The sequence below is a fragment of the Pseudophryne corroboree genome, chromosome 9 (assembly GCF_028390025.1).
Source record: "Pseudophryne corroboree isolate aPseCor3 chromosome 9, aPseCor3.hap2, whole genome shotgun sequence".
Taxonomy (NCBI): Eukaryota; Metazoa; Chordata; class Amphibia; order Anura; family Myobatrachidae; genus Pseudophryne; species Pseudophryne corroboree.
In genome coordinates, this window is record NC_086452.1 from 289455915 (window position 1) to 289472628 (window position 16714).

The 16714-nt window shown below is 46.8% G+C and overlaps 1 protein-coding gene across 7 annotated transcripts in view; it reads left to right on the forward strand.

The window, feature by feature from the left end:
- Positions 1-16714, forward strand: part of SEPTIN3 (septin 3) — a 490493-nt gene that overhangs the window by 349686 nt on the left and 124093 nt on the right. The gene's annotated exons all lie outside the window — the stretch shown is intronic.

Consider the following 16714-nt stretch of genomic DNA (forward strand, 5'->3'; position numbering starts at 1 on the left):
TACCCGCTCACCGGCCATCCTGCACAGTAACACCGCCCGCCCTGCACAATAACAGCCAGGCTCCTCTGACAAGCACACAGAGGAGCCTGGCTGTATAAGCGTGTATAAGTGTCTCCTCTGTGGCGTAACATGTATAAGTGTCTACTCTGTGGCGTAACATGTATAAGTGTCTCCTCTGTGGCGTAACGTGTATAAGCGTCTCCTCTGTGGTGCAATCTGTATGAGCATCTCCTCTGTGATGTAACGTGTAATAAGCATCTCCTCTGTGATGTAACGTGTATAAGCATCTCCTCTGTGATGTAACGTGTATAAGCGTCTCCTCCTTGGTGTAACGTATATAAGCGTCTCCTCTGTGGTGTAATATGTCGTGTATAAGCATCTCCTCTGTGGCGTAACATGTATAAGCGTCTCCTCTGTGATGTAACATGTATAAGCATCTCCTCTGTGATGTAACATGTATAAGCGTCTCCTCTGTGGCATAACATGTATAAGCGTCTCCTCTGTGATGTAACATGTATAAGCATCTCCTCTGTGATGTAACATGTATAAGCATCTCCTCTGTGATGTAACATGTATAAGCATCTCCTCTGTGATGTAACATGTATAAGCGTCTCCTCTGTGGCGTAACATGTATAAGCTTCTCCTCTGTGGCGTAACATGTATAAGCATCTCCTCTGTGGCATAACATGTATAAGCTTCTCCTCTGTGGCGTAACATGTATAAGCATCTCCTCTGTGGCATAACATGTATAAGCATCTCCTCTGTGATGTAACATGTATAAGCGTCTCCTCTGTGATGTAACATGTATAAGCATCTCCTCTGTGATGTAACGTGTATAAGCATCTCCTCTGTGGCATAACATGTATAAGCTTCTCCTCTGTGGCGTAACATGTATAAGCGTCTCCTCTGTGATGTAACGTGTATAAGCATCTCCTCTGTGATGTAACATGTATAAGCGTCTCCTCTGTGGCATAACATGTATAAGCGTCTCCTCTGTGATGTAACATGTATAAGCATCTCCTCTGTGATGTAACATGTATAAGCATCTCCTCTGTGATGTAACGTGTATAAGCGTCTCCTCTGTGGCATAACATGTATAAGCGTCTCCTCTGTGATGTAACATGTATAAGCGTCTCCTCTGTGGCATAACATGTATAAGCGTCTCCTCTGTGATGTAACATGTATAAGCATCTCCTCTGTGATGTAACGTGTATAAGCATCTCCTCTGTGGCATAACATGTATAAGCGTCTCCTCTGTGGCATAACATGTATAAGCATCTCCTCTGTGATGTAACATGTATAAGCGTCTCCTCTGTGATGTAACATGTATAAGCATCTCCTCTGTGATGTAACGTGTATAAGCATCTCCTCTGTGATGTAACATGTATAAGCGTCTCCTCTGTGATGTAACATGTATAAGCATCTCCTCTGTGATGTAACGTGTATAAGCATCTCCTCTGTGATGTAACATGTATAAGCATCTCCTCTGTGATGTAACGTGTATAAGCATCTCCTCTGTGGTGTAACGTATATAAGCATCTCCTCTGTGGCATAACATGTATAAGCGTCTCCTCTGTGATGTAACATGTATAAGCATCTCCTCTGTGATGTAACGTGTATAAGCATCTTCTCTGTGGCATAACATGTATAAGCGTCTCCTCTGTGATGTAACATGTATAAGCATCTCCTCTGTAATGTAACATGTATAAGCGTCTCCTCTGTGATGTAACATGTATAAGCATCTCCTCTGTGATGTAACATGTATAAGCGTCTCCTCTGTGATGTAACATGTATAAGCATCTCCTCTGTGATGTAACGTGTATAAGCATCTCCTCTGTGATGTAACATGTATAAGCGTCTCCTCTGTGATGTAACATGTATAAGCATCTCCTCTGTGGCATAACATGTATAAGCGTCTCCTCTGTGATGTAACATGTATAAGCATCTCCTCTGTGATGTAACGTGTATAAGCATCTCCTCTGTGGCATAACATGTATAAGCGTCTCCTCTGTGGCATAACATGTATAAGCATCTCCTCTGTGATGTAACGTGTATAAGCATCTCCTCTGTGGCATAACATGTATAAGCGTCTCCTCTGTGATGTAACATGTATAAGCATCTCCTCTGTGATGTAACGTGTATAAGCATCTCCTCTGTGATGTAATATGTATAAGCGTCTCCTCTGTGATGTAACATGTATAAGCATCTCCTCTGTGATGTAACGTGTATAAGCATCTGCTCTGTGGCAAAACATGTATAAGCGTCTCCTCTGTGGCATAACATGTATAAGCGTCTCCTCTGTGATGTAACGTGTATAAGCGTCTCCTCTGTGATGTAACGTGTATAAGCGTCTCTACTGGGGTGTAATGTGTATAAGCTTCTCTACTGGGGTGTGACATATATAAGCGGGTCTACTGTGCTGTGTATTGTGAATTGATGGTATTCTGTGGCCACGCCTCTACTCCATGAAGCCACGCCCCTATATATTCCACTAAGGGGCGCCAAAATATATATTCGCTTACCAAAAAAAATTAGGCTTGGGCCGGCCCTGATACTGTACAAAACCCCACTCCACTCCACCAGTAGTGTACATGTAACACTGAGTACAGCTATACCTGCTATATAACAATAAACCAACACCACTGCTTAAGTAACTGGACTGTTTGAGTCATCCACTCGGGGATGTTATCAGGATCCCAGAGCTTGGAATATTGACAATGACATCCCGATGCTCAGAATCCTGACACCTAGGTGAATACGCTACCCCTAATCCCTAACCTCCCTAACCCCCCCAACCCTCCTTACCGCGGCCTGAACCTAACCCCCCCCTCCCCAACAGCCTAACCCCAACCCTCTCTGGTGGTGCTTAACCATAACCCCCTCACTGAAGCCTAAACCTAACCCTCCCTCCCCCCCAAACCTAACCCTAACCCTCCCCATTGTTGCCTCACCATAATAACCCTTAGCAGCTCCTCCATTGTGTGAGTGACGGCAATCTCACTCTGTGAGAGTGCTGAATCTGCACTTACCCACAGGCTGTGATGGCATACCATATCTGTATTGCGCAAGGAACACGTCCATTAAGGCGTCAGCCTTAATGATCGGAATTTCATTGCTTTTTAGAGTTTGAGTGGAAGAGTTACAACAGGTTTCTGAAATGTCAGATCATGTGTAAGAAGCCTTAATGGGACATGTGAAACCCGTAAGGTTTTTTGCCTGTGGAATTTCATAGCTTTATTTCAATTTATTTTTTTTAATTCAGAAATATAATTTTTCACTGTAAGAATAAAAATGAGATTTTTTTAAATGTTTAATGAAAATGTTCGTATAACATCACTGTTCTGTGCAAAATGCAAAAATAATTTTAATTACCAAACAGAATTGTTTATACTTTCTCTTACATCCTAGAGGATACTGGGGTCCACATTAATACCATGGAGTATAGACGGGTCCACTAGGAGCCATGGACACTTTAAGAAATCAATAGTGTGGGCTGTCTCCTCCTTCTATGCACCTCCTACCAGACTCAGTTTAGAAAATGTGCCCGGAGGAGCTGGTCACGCTTTGGAGAGCTCCTGAAGAGTTTTCTACTTTTATTTGAAATGTTTGTTACTTTCAGTCAGGGCTGTTTGGCAACAGGGGGGAGAACGACCCAACTTCCTTAGAGTTAATGGTCCCATTTCCCTGCTAACAGGACACTGAGCTCCTGAGGGAGCCATTCGCAAGCCACACCATGGTGCAGCGTACCCTCCCGCAGCACGCCGCCACCCCCTAACAGAGCCTGAAGATTGAAAAGTGGTGAGTACAACGCCGGCATCCCGGGTAGCGGGGCGCCGATGGGAATGGCGGCACAAGGGCTGGGGCGCAGCTCTGACTGCAGGCTGTGCTTCAGGGGGCTCAGACAGACACACGCTGATGGTGTCCCGCTGTGAGGGGCGCGCTGAGCCTCCGCTGATGCCCACAACGTACTAACAGGTTTTAACTCTTGGTTAGACATTTTTTATCTCAGGGCCAGTATAAAAAATACGGGAAGCCGCGAGCCATTACAGGGTGCGTGGCTTCACTCAGAGCGGAACCTACAGCTCTCCAGCGCCATTTCTCCTCAGCTCATACAGGCAGTATTCCCGGAGACGCGCAGCTCCTCCACAAGTCTCCTCAGTGGTATCAGGGGGTCTTAGTAAAGGGGGGAGCAAGTTTAAGATTATAACCACTACTAAAGTGCTTATTTCTGTGCGACCCAGCTAGGTTTTACCTTCGCTTAAAGTGGTGCTGTGTGGCTGGCTCTGATTTCTGTGTCTCTCTAAGGACCCTGCCTACATATACTGAGTTTTCACGTGTGTGTGTGTGTGTGTGTGTGTGTGTGTGTGTGTGTGTGTGTGTGTGTGTGTGTGTGTGTGTGTGTGTGTGTGTGTGTGTGTGTAGGTGTCCCTTTACAATCATGTCCAGAGACAGTGTGTCTTGTACAGGGGAATGTCTCTCATCCCCTGGGGACTCACTACCCTGTACTCAGGATAGTGTTCTCTCCCAGTCCAGTGGGACTGAACCCCCATGGTTGGTCTCCATTAAAGGGATGATTTCAAATATTTCTACTGAGCTGTCTCATACTGAGAATGAGACAAAAATTCTTATGGCAGTCTATGATAACCTGATAAATAGAGATTCAGCTCCCATGCCTGCGCCCCACACTCTCGCCATTTGCCCACAAATGGCCCAAATCATGCAGGGTGATACTGACCCCGACACGTTGGATCCAGAGGAGGGTGAAGTGGATTGCTAGTGGGGGGGATGCTGTCCTGTCACATGGTATACAGGCCCTCATTGAGGCTATCACATCTGTCCTACATATTCCTGACAAGACTTAAGATGTAGAAGTGGAATCTGATTTGAAGACTAAAAAGAAATCCTCAGCTACTTCCCCCACTTCAAAGGAATTAAATGCCCTGTTGACAAAAAGTTTCAGATCCCTAAAAGGCTGATTTTTTCCTTTCCCTTTCCGGCGCGGAGGATAGGAAGAAATGGGAAAACCCGCCGATTGTGGACACATCATTGTCCAGGTTGTTACGTAAGATAGTCTTACCGGTTACCGGGGCCACATCCTTAAAGGACGCAGCTGACCGCAAGATTGAGACCACTCTCAAATATTTATACACTGCGGCTGGGGTGGCCCAGAGACCCACTATTGCTTGTGCATGGATCACTAGGTCCATTGCTAAGTGGTCACGTAACCTAATTGACGGCTTAGATTGCTTACCCAGGGGGGAGATTATTTTACTCCTACAGCATATTCAGGATTCTGCTAACTTTATGGTGGAGGCCTTAAAGGAAATTGGTTTGCTCAATGCATGCACCACTGCCATGGCATTGTCAGCATGCAGAGGCTTGTGGCTATGCCAGTGGACTGCGGATGCAGATTCCAGGAAAGGCGTGGAAAGCCTACCATTAACGGGTGAGGCTCTTTTTGGAGATAAACTGGATACGTGGATATCCAAAGCTACGGCGGGTAAGTCTACATACCTTCCTTCCGCAGCAACCCCAGCTAGGAAAACCTACTCTGCTCCAACTCTGCAGTCCTTTCGAACTGCAAAATTTAAAGGAAAATCAAAGGGTTCTTCTACAACCTTCCGAGGCAGTAAAAGTAAACCCAGAAAACCCGCTGCTGCAGGTTCTCAGGAACAGACCTCCGGATCTGCTTCCTCAAAGCCTTCAGCATGACGGTGGACCGCACTGCCTGGAAGGCAGGCAGGTGGGAGCCCGGTTACATTATTTCAGTCACATATGGGCGACATCATGTCAAGATCCCTGGGTCAAAAAGCTTATCGCACAGGGATACAGACTGGAATTTCAGGAACTCCCACCGCCCAGATTCTTCAAATCCGGCTTACCAGCTTCTCCAGAAGCAGGTTTGACTTTGCAGGCAGCGATTCAAAAACTTGTACAGACTCAGGTCATTGTTCCAGTTCCACTACACCTACAAAACAAGGGTTATTATTCCAACCTGTTTGTAGTACCGAAACCGGACGGTTCGGTAAGGCCCATTTTAAACCTCACGTCACTGAACCCGTACTTAAGGGTGTTCAAATTCAAGATGGAGTCTCTGAGAGCGGTGATCTCAGGTCTGGAGGAGGTGGAATTCCTGGTGTCTCTCGACATAAAGGATGCGTACCTTCACATTCCGATTTGGCCGCCTCATCAGACATATCTAAGGTTTGCCCTGCAGGACTATCACTACCAGTTTCAGGCCCTGTCATTTGGCCTCTCCACGGCACCGAGGGTTTTCACCAAGGTGATGGCAGAGATGATCTTTCTCTTCTGCAAACAGGGAGTGAACATCATACCATACCCGGATGACCTGCTGATGAAAGCGCCTTCCAGGGAGAGGTTGTTGGACAGCATTGCCCTCTCAACCAGACTTCTCCAGAATCACGGGTGGATTCTGAACGTACCAAAATCCCACTTGGAACCAACACAGAGCCTTCCGTTCCTAGGAATGATCCTGGATACGGAGGAACAAAAGGTGTTCCTTCCCTTAGAAAAGGCATTGGTAATCCAGTCAATGGGGCGGGATGTCCTAAAACCAACCCAGATATCGGTGCATCTGTGCATTCACCTTCTGGGGAAGATGGTAGCCTCTTACGAGGCTCTGCAGTATGGAAGGTTTCATGCCAGGATGTGCGGGATCATTGTGATCGGACCTCCTGCACGCCGCTCTGATCCCACAAAGCTGTCTCTGCCGCTATCTTAATAAAGACTGCGGTGGAGCACATGCACATGCAGAATTAGTAAGCTATTAGTAATACTGGGAATATGTAGGTATAAATTATATCTAGAACGTGGCACACTGTCCACCAAAGCACATTTCACTCTGGTGTCCGGCATCCTCAGGGCAGGGGGACGCCCGCTGAACGTAGTGCATAAAACACACATTTATATGTATGCCTTACCAGTGACTAAAATGTTTATACCAATAATAGGAACCATATGCATTCTGGAGTGTAGTGTCATTCACTTATGTGGAGTATAGCAACCTACAATGAAGCCTGTAAAGTATCAAAAATGAATGGTTATAATTATTAAATAATAATAATAATAATAATTTAATTTATATAGCGCTCTTTCTCCAATAGGACTCAAGGCGCTTAACATATACATAGCATAATATAGTACAGAAAATAATGAAGTACATTTTCATAAAATACAGAAGCATGAAGATACTAAAAGGGACACTATGGAAATGCTTGAGTAAACAGAAAAGTCTTGAGTCTACTTTTGAAGGATTCTATAGTTGGGGCCTCTCGCACTGTGCGGGGAAGTGAGTTCCATAGAGTTGGAGCCGCATGACTAAAAGCTCGACCCCCAGATGAATTACGGTAGATTCTAGGTACTGCTAAAAGTCCTTCATCTACAGATCGCAGTAATCGAGTGGGGCAGTATGGGGTCAGCAGCTGTTTCAGGTACCTTGGGCCTTGGTCATGTAATGCTTTGAAACTCAGTAAGCCAATCTTGAAGATGATTCGCCATCTTACAGGCAGCCAGTGGAGGGAGTAGAGGATGGGTGTTATGTGGCTAGAACGGGGCTGGTTGGTTAATAGCCTGGCAGCTGTGTTTTGCACCAGCTGTAAGCGTTGCAATTCTTTTGCTGGTAGACCAAGGTAGAGGGCATTACAGTAGTCTAAACGAGATGATACAAATGCATGTATGACTTTTGGCATGTCATCTGAGGGAATTAAGTGCTTGATTCTGGCTATGTTCCTCAGGTGAAAGAATGAGGATTTGATTGTGGCTGATATCTGATGTTTAAGTGTCAAGCCACCATCCAGGACAACGCCAAGATTCCGCACATGATCACTGGTCTGTAATTCTGAATCCCCGAGTGTAAGTCCAGTTGGTTGGCTATGCTGCAGTCTTGTCCTTTGATGTTGCGGTCGTATCAAAAGGACCTCTGTTTTATCCGGGTTCAGTCGCAGCCAACTGGCACTCATCCACTCCTGTAGTTCAGCTAGACAGCCATTTAGGGTGGCTATTGGGTTATCAGTGCCCGGAGCAAAGGACAAGTACAGTTGTGTATCATCTGCATAGCAGTGGTAGACCAGGCCATGGCGCCTGATTATTTCGCCCAATGGGAGCATGTATACTGCAAAAAGCATGGGGGATAGTATAGAACCTTGTGGGACACCACATGGCAATGGCACTGGTGGTGATGAGTATAATCCAGATGATACTCTCTGTGACCTGCCTGTGAGAAATGATTTGAACCAGCTTAGGACTGTGCCATCCAGACCACAGAAATGTATCAGTCGCTCAATCAGAAGCCCATGGTCCACGGTATCAAATGCTGCCGAGAGATCCAGAAGGATTAATATTGAACAGTCACCTCTGTCTTTTGCCATCAGAAGATCATTTAACACACACACCAGGGCTGTTTCAGTGCTATGTCTTCTCCTGAATCCTGATTGAAATGGATCATAAATATCATGGGTTGTCAGGCGGGTTTCCAGTTGATTTGCAACGACTTTCTCAATAACCTTTCCTAGGAAAGGAAGGTTTGATACCGGTCTGTAGTTGGTCATGCAGTCGGGATCTAAATTAGGTTTTTTAAGAAGCGGTCTAACAATTGCTTCCTTTAGGGGTCCAGGAAAAATGCCTGTCTGCAAAGAGCATTGAACAATTTTTGTAAAGACAGGACCAATTATATCCATACAACCGATTAGAAGCTTGGTTGAGGCTGGGTCCAGATCACAGGTGGTGGGATGCAAAATCCGAGCAATTTCAGCAGTGTCCTTTACATCAACTGGGTCAAAGCTGGTCCATGAAGGCAGGTAGCTTATATTGGCAGACTTTGTAGTTTGGCACTCCTTTGATGGCACTGTGGAGATTCCAGCCCGGATGGTGGATATTTTATCTGCAAAGAAGCTTGCAAACTCGTTGCATCTTGCCTGGGAGAGGGTCTCATCAGTCTGCAGGCATGCTGGCTTGCAAAGCATCTCCACTGTGCGGAAAAGTTGAGCTGGCCTATTGTTTGCTGCTGTGATCTCATTTGACAGGAACTGTGCTTTCTTACGAGTGATTGTCGATTGATATTCTTCGTTATGCTTTATTAGTTTTATTTTGTCATCCACTAGGTTAGTCTTCCTCCATCGTCTTTCCAGTCTACGCCCCCTTTTCTTGAGCTCACTAACACCGTTGTCGAACCATGGAGCTTGACGTTGTGGTTTACGAGGTCTTAAACGCACAGGGGCGATAATATCAATTGCAGCCATAACATCCCTATTATAATAACGGACTAGGGAACAGGGATCTTCACAGGCACCCAGTATAGAAGAGAGATCCATATTTGCTGCAAGAGCCTGGGGAGTCATACCCCTCCTTGGACGATACCTGGTCAACTCCACGGGCAGAGATCTTATTTGAGGGGTTGCAACTGAGAACCAGAGGGAGTAGTGGTCTGACCAGATGACTGGGTTTATTTTTAGGTCAGTGACTTCTAATCCAATCTGAAAGACAAGGTCGAGGGTGTGACCACTTTTATGTGTGGCAGAGGGAACGACCTGTGTGAAGCCCAGACCATTCATTGTGCACAGGAGGTCTTGGCCAAGGCGTGAGAGCTCATCATCCACCCGTGCATTGAAATCCCCGAGGATGAGCCATCTTTGATGTTCCAGAACCAGGCCAGCAACAGTGTCTGCAATTTCTTGTAGAAATATCTTTCCATCTCCAGGTGGCCGGTAAATGAGAAGTACTCTGAAACCTAATCCTGTCGAACTCCGGGCAGCAATGCACTCAAATGAGCGAGTAGTTTCAATAGGGTGGACCCTAAGTTTAAGTTCTTTTTTGAAGCAGATAGCCACCCCGCCACCCCCTGCGCTCCAGTCTTGGGTTGTGGATGACCGAGTAGTTTGTTGGTACTGCAGCCTCCAATATAGGTGCTGCATTTTCATCTAGCCAGGTCTCTGTAATACAGGCTAGATCTGCAGATTCAATAAGGTCAGCAATTGTTGCAGTCTTGTTTCTTATAGATCTGGCATTACAAAGGACTGACCTGATTGGGCATACCAGAGGGCCTTCAGTTTTCTTTATGTTAAGTGCAGGAGCTCTGGGTATGGGGGTCACAAAGTGAGAGTTGACAGTTCTGTCCTTCCAAACACAGGGCCGTCTTTTGGGTATCACTTCTATTTGATTGTTCTTTGAGTATGGGGGTGAGCAGGTGGGCAAAGGACTTAGATGGTAACCGGGGGAAATACATTTCCGGCCTGCTCGCTTCCCACGAATGCGCCAGTGTTTTCTTTTTAAAATGCCAAGGGATTGGAGAATAGAAGCCTGTGATGGTGTGATAGGAACTGCAGAACGTGGTGGGCGGAGTGAAAGAATGAAGCTGGAGCAATACGTATACATTTGGTCATCAATGACAGATTACTATAAATTTGAGCTGCATATGATGAGAGAGGGAGAGAAAGCAGTGTTTTTTTTTTGTGTTTTGTTTTCCCCCAATTCGGTATGTGATCCAAAATTATAATGGGATTATGAACAAAGTTATTGCTATAACCTATTGGGTGTATTTGAAGCAAGTAATAAATAAATTAACTGTTGATTTAGTCAATTATCCTAGGATAGGCAGTCTTTTGGAAGGTGTTAGAAGCAAATTCCTACTGTGTAGGTGTGAAAAGTCTCAGTGTGAGAGGCCTTTGAAGTAGATTTTTTTTTTTTTTTTTTTTTGTGGGGGTAGTAGTGATAACGTGTCCTGGAAATGGATCCTGATTTTAAACAGTGAGCCTTCAGCAATTCAGAGCCTGAATATACTGATATTAGTAGATTAATGCAATAAGTCAGTTATTTGTTGCTCAGAGAACAGAGGTGGATGATGTCTAAGTGAGGGGCTGGATGTAGCCAAAGATAGGTTGTAATCCACAGTACCTTATCTGGGTAATGTCCAATGCAGAGTACAGCAGCTACTGAAGGATTTCTCAGTGGAGATATGCAGAGGATTCAGTCCGGGATTCAATCCAGTGTGTATCTCAGTGCAGGAATGCAATCCGTTGGTTTTGATGAAATGTTCACGTAGAGTAGTACAAGTTAAAGGTAAGTCCATGGATATTTATGATGATTCATAGGTCAGTTGTGGTGAATTTAAGCTGTTTTATGGAGATGATCAGGAGCATACAAAAGTGAGGCAGCCATCTTGGGCGCCAGACATAATCGCCAGAAATAAGGTCTGGATTAACACTACCTGTAACAACAGGAATCTGTATGCAATATTACCATCATTATTACTGTATGGCTGCAGGAACTTTTATACAACATTACTATTGTTGCATGTGGACCACAACAATACCAAAATAACAAAAGCTGTGTGATCCGTGGCTGGGAACTATGGGGGTCAATTGATCGTAGCTGTGCTAAATTTAGCACAGCTATGATCATTCACACTGGCATGCGGGGGGACGCCCAGCACAGGACTAGTCCGCCCCGCATGTCAGTGCCGCCCCCCCCCACAGAAGTGCAAAGGCATCGCACAGCGGCGATGCCTTTGCACTTCAAGAGTAGCTTCCGGTCAGCGCAGCTTTAGCATGCTGGCCGGGAGCTACTCATCGCTCCCCAGCCCGCAGTGTGACGTCGTGCAGCCGCTGCGGCCTGCCCCCCGTTCGGTCCAGCCACGCCTGCGTTGGCCGGACCACTCCCATGAAACGGCGGCCAAACGCCGACGTTCCGCCCCCTCCCACCCAGCAATTGCCTCTGCCTGTCAATCAGGCAGAGGCGGTTGCAGCCCCTGCAATTGTTAGATATATGAGCTACAACCCAGAAAAAATAAGAATTTACTCACCAGTAATTCTATTTCTCGTAGTCCGTAGTGGATGCTGGGTACTCCGTAAGGACCATGGGGTATAGACAGGCTCCGCAGGAGACTGGGCACTCTTAAAAGAAAGATTAGGTACTATATCTGGTGTGCACTGGCTCCTCCCTCTATGCCCCTCCTCCAGACCTCAGTTAGGGAAACTGTGCCCAGAAGAGCTGACATTACTAGGAAAGGATTTGGAATCCAGGGTAAGACTCATACCAGCCACACCAATCACACCGTACAACTCGTGATAACTATACCCAGTTAACAGTATGAACAATAACTGAGCCTCTCTCAACAGATGGCTCATACAATAACCCTTTAGTTAAGCAATAACTATATACATGTATTGCAGAGAGTCCGCACTTGGGACGGGCTCCCAGCATCCACTACGGACTACGAGAAATAGAATTACCGGTGAGTAAATTCTTATTTTCTCTGACGTCCTAGTGGATGCTGGGTACTCCGTAAGGACCATGGGGATTATACCAAAGCTCCCAAACGGGCGGGAGAGTGCGGATGACTCTGCAGCACCGAATGAGCAACTCAAGGTCCTCCTCAGCCAGGGTATCAAACTTGTAGAATTTTGCAGCTCGGCAAAGTTGTAAAGCCGAGACCCCTCGGGCAGCCGCCCAAGAAGAGCCCACCTTCCTCGTGGAATGGGCTTTTACTAATTTAGGATGCGGCAGTCCAGCCGCAGAATGTGCAAGCTGAATCGTGCTACAAATCCAGCGAGCAATAGTCTGCTTTGAAGCAGGAGCACCCAGCTTGTTGTGTGCATGCAGGATAAATAGCGAGTCAGTTTTTCTGACTCTAGCCGTCCTGGAAACATAAAGTTTCAGGGCCCGGACTACGTCCAGCAACTTGGAATCCTCCAAGTCCCTAGTAGCCGCAGGCACCACAATAGGTTGGTTCAAATGAAACGATGATACCACCTTAGGAAGAAATTGGGGACGAGTCCTCCATTCTGCCCTTTCCATATGGAAGATCAGATATGGGCTTTTACATGACAAAGCCGCCAATTCTGACACACGCCTAGTCCAAGCTAAGGCCAAAAGCATGACCACTTTCCACGTGAGGTATTTTAGCTCCACGGTCTTAAGTGGCTCAAACAAGTGGGATTTTAGGAATCCAACACACGTTAAGATCCCAAGGTGCCACTGGAGGCACAAAAGGGGCTGAATATGCAGCACCCCTGTAACAACGTCCGAACTTCAGGCAGTGAAGCCAGTTCTTTTTGAGAGAAAAAGGGATAGGGCCGAAATCTTGGCCTTTATGGATCCTAATTTTAGGCCCATAGTCACTCCTGACTGTAGGAAGTGCAGGAATCGACCCCCCTGGAATTCCTCTGTAGGGCCTTCCCGGCCACACACCAAGCAACCTATTTTCGCCATATACAGTGAAAAAGTCTTGCTGTCACGTCTTTCCTAGCCTTTATCAGCGTAGGAATAACTGCATCCGGAATGCCCTTTTCCGCTAGGATCCGGCGTTCAACCGCCATGCCGTCCAACGCAGCCGCGGTAAGTCTTGGATCAGACAGGGTCCCTGTTGCAACATGTCCTGACTGAGAGGCAGAGGCCATGGGTCCTCTGAGAGCATTTCTTGCAGTTCCGGGTACCGAGTCCTTCTTGGCCAATCCGGAGCAAAGAATATTGTTCACACTCCTCCGTTTATTACAATTCTCAGCCCTTGGGTCTGAGAGGAAGAGGAGGGAATATATAGACCGACTGGAACACCCACGGTGTTACTAGTGCGACCACAGCTATCGCCTGAGAGTCCCTTGACCCAGCGTAAAACCTTTTTTATCTTTTTATTGAGGTGGGACGCCATGTAGTCCACCTGAGGCAGTTTCCATCAATTTGCAAAACTGCGTGAAGACTTCCTGATGAAGTCACCACTTTCCCGGGTGGAGGTCGTGTCCACTCCCGGAATGAACACTGCTGACAGTGCGCTTACTGGATTCTCCGCCCAGCGAAGAATTCTGGTGGCTTCTACCCTCGCCACCCAGCTCCTTGTGCCGCCCTGGCGGTTTACATGAGCCCCTGCGGTCTGACTGGATCAGAACCGGTTGGTCGCGAAGCAGGAACTCCGCTTGACTTAGGACGTTGTATGTGGCTCTTAGTTCCAGGATATTGATGTGAAGGCAAGTCTGTTGGCTTGACCACAAACCTTGGAATTCTCTTCCCTGTGTAACTGCCCCCCACCCTCGGAGGCTTGCATCCGTGGTCACCAGGACCCAGTCCTGAATGCCGAATCTGCGGCCCTCGAGAAGGTGAGCACTCCGCAGCCACCACAGGAGAGACACCCCGGCCCTGGGGGATAGGGTGATTAACCGATGCATCTGAAGATGTGATCCGGACCACTTGTCCAGTAAGTTCCATTGTCCTTGCATGGAACCAGCCGAAGGGGATGGCCTCGTATGATGCCATCATCCTTCCCAGGACTCGAGTGCAGTGATGCACTGACACCTGTTTTGGTTTTCAATGGATTCCTGACCAGTGTCATGAGCTCCTGAGCTCTCTCTATCGGGAGATAAACCCTCTTCTGGTCTGTGTCTAGGATCATGCCTAGGCGAGGCAGATGAGCTGTAGGAACCAACTGCAACTTCGGAATATATAGAATCCAGTCGTGTTGCCGTTTCACTTCCAGAGAAGGTGATACGCTGTCCAGCAATTGCTCTCTTGATCTCGCTTTTATGAGGAGATCATCCAAGTATGTGATAATAGTGACACCTTGCTTCCGCAGGAGCACCATCATATCCGCCATTACCTTGGTGAAATTGGTAATGACAATACCGTACCGCAATTCTGAGGTATGACTGATGAGGTGGATAAATGGGGACACGAAGGTATGCATCCCTTATGTCCCGATTCATTTCAGGCTTGCAATGACCGCTCTTAGCGATTCCATCTTGAACCTGAACCTTTTCAGGTATATGTTCAGGGATTTTAATACAATATGGGTCTAACCGAACCGTCTGGTTTCGGGATTATAACATGGTCGAATAATAACACCCTCTTGTTGAAGGAGGGGACCCTTTACCACCACCTGTTGAAGATACAATTTACGAATTGCAGTTAACACTGGCTCCCTCTCTTGGGGGGAAGCCTGCCGGGTCCTCGGTGAGGGGGCATCTTCTCACAGTCCAGCCTGTATCCCTGCGATACAATTTCTATTGCCCAGGGATCTAACAGGGAGTGAACCCACTTGTGGCTGAACTTACGAAGGCGTGTCCCCACCGGGCCTAGCTCCGCCTGTGGAGCCCTAGCGACATGCGGTGGATTTTTGTAGAGGCCGGGGAGGACTTCTGTTCCTGGGGACTAGCTGTGTTGTACAGCTTCTTTCCTCTGCCCCCGGCTCTGACAAGAAAGGACGCACCTCAGACTTTCTTGTTTCTTTATTCGAAAAGCTGCATTTAATAATGTCGTGCTTTCCTAGGCTGTGCAGGAATATAAGGCAAAATATCAGAATTACCAGCTATAGCTGTGGAGACCAGGCCCGAGAACCTTTCTCCACACAATCCTCAGCCTTCCATATGCCTCTTAAGTCGGCATCATTTGTCCAATGTATATTCTACAGGACACGTCAAGCAGAAATCGACATAGCTTTTGTCTCTAGGACCCAGTATACTCATGTCCCTTTGGGCATGCTTTATAATTATATATCTATCACTTAAGACAGCATCTTAAAATATTTATATGCATACTAGGGTCTCAATCTCTGCTGATAAGGTACCTGTCCACGCTGCCACAGCGCTATATATAAACCCATGCCGACACAATCGCCGGTCTGGGTAGTATACTAGAATGTGCACACTATCTGCAGGATCCCTGAGAATAGCTAGTGCAAACAGGACACCCAAGGGGAAGATTCTCAACACATCCTGGCCCTAGTGGGGAAAGGATACAGCCTGAGAATTCTCTTGTGGGAAGCTGCCGTCTCTTGTCTGGAGATTCCCGCTCTTTTTCCTCATGAGAGGAGGGAAATTTACCTCAGCATTCTTCCCCTTAACATGTGTACTCTCGTGTCAGGGACAGATGAGTCATCAGTGATATGCAAATCATATTTTATTCCAATAATCATATATTGAATATCTTTTAGCCCTCTTGGCTGTAACTTTGCATTATCGTAGTCGACAGTGGAGTTAAACTCCGTGTCGATACTTTGTTATTTTGGATAGTGAACATAGAGAGACTCTGAAGGACTCTGTGACATAGGGACAGACCAGGGTAGATTTCCTTTCTGTTCCCTAACCTTTTGTGCAATAATTTTACCTCAGCACTTACACATATCCAAACAGGTGTCGGCGTTGTCGACGGAGACACCCTCCCACACACATATCCGCTCTATCACCTCCTTAGAGGAGCCTTTTACCTCAGACATGTCGACACACGCGTACCGACACACCACACACACAGGGGATGCTCTATTTGAAGACAGTTCCCCCACCAGGCCCTTTGGAGAGACAGAGAGAGAGTATGCCAGCACACACCACAGCGCTATATAATACAGGGATGTACACTATACTGAGTGATTTTTCCCCTATAGCAGCTTATATACACAGTTTTGCGCCTAAATTTATGTGCCCCCCTCTCTTTTTTACCCTTTGTGTACCAGGATACTGCAGGGGAGAGCCTGGGGAGCTTCCTTCCAGCTGAGCTGTGAAGAGAAAATGGCGCCGGTGTGCTGAGGAAGAAGGCCCGGCCCCCTCAGCGGCGGGCTTCTGTCCTTTTATGTACTTTAATGGCGGGGGTTAATGCACATATACAGTTTATCAGACTGTATTATGTGCTTTTCGCCAAGTAAGGTAATCTAATTGCTGCCCAGGGCGTCCCTCCCCCCAGCACCCTGCACCCATCAGTGACCGGAGTGTGTGGTGTGCTA